Genomic DNA, 4423 nt, shown 5'->3' with positions numbered 1-4423 from the left:
TGACAATAAATAATCTTTTAAGATATAGTCATAATTAATTCTATATTTATTGGATTGAATGATCTTTAATTATAAGAAAAGATAAGAAAACTAACTTTTATTCTTTAAATTGAGTGTAAAATCAAATTTAAATTAAGTAGATAATATAAGTTCATAGTAGAAAATCGCACTCTAACCAGTCAGCCTGATATACTAATAGTCTAATAGTATTTTGTGAATATCTCAAGCTGTGGTTATGCGATTGACTTCATTTAAAGTTCATTTTAAAGCTAACTAAATTATCTATAAATTTGCGCCTAATAGCTGTTTTCAAATTCCAAACATATAAACTTTATAGGACTTGCAAAGTGACGATTGGGATTGAAGATTTCACCTAAACGCGAGTTAGACTCTCCTAACACAATCTGTACATACCTAAGAACTATTCGAGTCCTTTCTTTCTCATTTTATTCTTTATTTTTATATACAAAACGTTCTAAATAACCTACCTTCTCTATCTTCTATTATGTCTATAAGTTGTCATTCATATACTTTTTCTATTTTATTATAAGAAAAATCATTATTTCTTCTCACTTTTTTACTCTCACTCTAAACCCTTCGCCAAACTCCTCTGAACTATGCAAACTACGGAATATAGAGATTTCCTTTCTATCCAGTCAAAGATTCATACCTACATCAGAATATACGCAAAGTCTAACCATGAAACAAGTTTCTCTTTACTAACAAATCGTATTTATTTGCGTTGGAATATATATAGGATTTCTACAGAAATCAGGAGGCAAGGGTTTTATACTATCTTTTCATATGTCATATCTTAAATGTTTCTGAATATAGATGGTAGCATTGCATGTCATGATATAACATCTCTTTATTTCATACGCATTATGCATTATAATAAACATCTTATGTGCATTAAAAAACTGAGGGAATGATCATTCGATAAGGGAAGATTACCCCAAAGACAAGATATCGACATGATCTTTCGGTAAGAAAAAGTGATCGATCGGGATAATCTTTCGGTAAGAGAAGGTAATCGAGAAAACTTTTGGGATAAGAACCTTTAGTAAAGGAAGGAAACTTCCACTTTTTTATACCGGTTTGAACTCAATACATTCCAAAGTCAAAGTAATGTTAAAAGAATGCTTAAAAAAAATTAAAGTCTATTTCATGCATTGCATAAGAGTTTTTTTGGTCAACAAGAAATATTTTCTTTTCATGTGAAGAAAAGTTAGGAGAATGTCAAGAGAAATTAAATCAAAATCCATTTGTTTGCATTGTGTATAATTTAACATTATAGACATTCAGTCATAAATCACATTGTCATAACATAAATAAAAATAAGAAGTATCTAAAAGTTATACTACTCCGAATAATAAAGACTTTTGAAAATAATAATTGAACAACATTGCATCATTATTGTTTTTATTTTAAAATTCGAAGTGGCCGGGAATGGATACAATAATACCATATGGATAAACTACGGATAAATTTTTGTTTTTCATCCCTCTCTTCGTACCATATTCAGGAACGACGCGACACAAAACAATACACTGCTCAATTGAGCTAAAAAGACCAGTGCACTATTAGGAGCGAGATATCAAGGGCATAGATACGCGGAATATTAAGCACTTACCCAAATTCATATTAAAAAGGGAGAGTAGTCGATTATTTTAGTCATAGTTATTTAAATTGAGAGAATTATGATTTCTTGTGTGTCTTATTTTATTTTTATTGAGTGACTACAATTATGGATATGATATTTTTTTTTAATAATTATTTGATACGAATAAAATTTGTCATTATTTTTGTAATTATAGTTTAGCATGTACATTTTTCATGTTAATCTCTCTAGATCCACTTATATTTTTCAACTAGTAACTATTTTAGTAAAAACTAGTTATCCACTATTTTTTAATTTAAAATATTAGGGTATTACATTTTAACTTTTTACACCGGTGGTTATTTAGTAATTATTTGAAATTGTCTAATTTTATTAACCATGATTTATTAAATATCTTGTGATTGTAAATTTTGAAAAATTTACTATAAGGACAAAATATGTAAGCTCATTGAGATAATAGTATAATAATTACTTTAATGTGTTTTTTAATCTACAGAAACATTCTTCTTAAGACAGTTAAATAGAAAGAGTTTTCAAACAATCATCATATCCATATATCCTAATAATATTGGTTGATTTTCACAAATTTTTTTTCTTTTAATTGTTATTGTAAAGGGTGATTTCATGCACCATACATTTCTTAAAAAGGACTAAAATAATATATAGAACAAGATATTAAATAAATAATCACCATATAATGCATTTAATATATTTGGTAAACAATAAAATAGTAAACCAGAAATTATATGTTATAATGTGAATCACAATTGTTTAACCTGTCTGCAAACTCCAATCTTAAAGGCAAAGTTTGGTGAAAGTGTTCAAAAAAAATGAAAAAATGTGAAAAAGAGAGAAAACATGATTTAGACTTCTGTTATTGTGGTTAATTATTCTAATCTAACTACATTAGATTAGTTTGTACACGCAAAATTAAGATACGGTTAAGTTAATTATAATTAACTCGAGTTTAATTAAACTAAAGTTTTTAAGAAAAATACTATCCAAACGCAGTTTTTTTTTTACCAAAGAGAGGAGACTCGAACCCGCAACCTCTTAATTGAGTATAAGAAGACTATGCCATTTGAGCTATAATTCATTGGCGAAGATAAAGTTTAATTTTTATACATTGTTATAGTGTATAAACAATTTTACATGATATTCAAATAAATATTGTTACATAAATAAAATGAATGGCTATTCAAATGTCAGTAAAGAATTTATTTGTTTATTATTTCAATTAAAAAAGTAAAATAAGATAGAAAATATTAATAATACGGATAACAAGTAGATATAAACATCTAATTGTATTAGCTAGCAGTTAAATAAAGAAATAATATATATGTATAGTTTTGATAAATTTTAGGTAAACTATATAAGTGTAATTTATCCAAAAATAAAGTAAAAATCTAGTTTGTTCCTTCAACTAAAAAAAAATAGCAAAATTTATTATAGAAATGGTGTGATTTGATTATTTTTTTATCGATTTTAGTCAAATGAGAAAAACACATTATTTTATTCGTAAAAAAATAGAAAAAATCGATGCTTGCTGAAGGTAAAGTTTACAAATAAAAAAAAATTTTCTGTCGTGTATCTCGATTAATGCAGCCTCATATCATTCAATTATAGATTTTTAAGTATTAAGCGAAATGTTATACTTATATTATGGAATTAGATTATCTTTACTCCACTAGTAGCAATAGGCGGCATGAAGGAAGAAGCACTACGATTAGGAATTGAAAACACAAAAATTTTGTAAAAAAAATTTTTTTTTTTTTTGGGATTAGAACTAACAAGAATGATTGGGACAATAAACATACATCTCGTTCGTATTTTTGTATACTTGTATAACCATTGAAGAGTGTTGAGGTGACTAATTCCAAAAAATTAAGCGGCGTTGAGAACAAAGAGAAAAAGAAAATTATGAAGATAAAAGTCTAGACAATTATTAATTAATACACACTCTATGCCCATTCTAATATATGAAAAACATTTTCAGATTTTTAAATTGAAAGTTGTGTCAACTAATAAGGACCCACAATGTTTTAACTAGACCTATATGCTACTTGTATATATAGCCAAAAACATGTGCTAACAATAAATATAATAATAGTAATTAAGACTAAGACCTATGGAATTTGAATTCCAATAATTTTCTTTCTTGCATGAATAGCATATTCGTCAACCTAGCCTGACATATAGTAGCTAGGTTAATTGAATGTAAATATCATGCATAGACCAATTTTTATAATGGCTGGAACGAGTTTAATACTCTGCATTCGTTGACTATATAAATTACAAACACATTTTTATTTTCACTTCCTAACACAAATTTATTCAATGCAAAACCTTTTTTTCTTGTAGGATTTGGTTAAGTTCTCTGAATCTTCTATATTAATTCATTGGTTTGCAGTGGTCGGTTTGAAGTTTTTGATTCAATCACACTACTATAGTGGGAGTTGGGGAGTATTATTTATTATAAACCATTTTTTTTTCTTTGTCATTTTCTTAAGAACTTGTTTGCCCTTCATGTTGTTGTTATTATATATATATATTTTGATATACTTGACAGTATAAAACATTTTACATAGTCATATAATTATATTTTTTTTGAATGATTATTTATTCAGTTAATATAAAATGTAGTTATTTTTATTAATGTAATATTACATAATTAGATGTACGTATAAAATTATTTTATATTGACAGTGCATCAAAATTAAAAAATATATATCAAAAAAATTATTTATACACTAAAATCAGTTATTAAAATTAACTACTAATGTATTTGTGTATAAATATTTA

The sequence above is a fragment of the Arachis ipaensis genome, chromosome B09 (assembly GCF_000816755.2).
Source record: "Arachis ipaensis cultivar K30076 chromosome B09, Araip1.1, whole genome shotgun sequence".
In the NCBI taxonomy this organism is placed as follows: domain Eukaryota; kingdom Viridiplantae; phylum Streptophyta; class Magnoliopsida; order Fabales; family Fabaceae; genus Arachis; species Arachis ipaensis.
Note: the sequence above shows the minus strand (reverse complement) of the source record.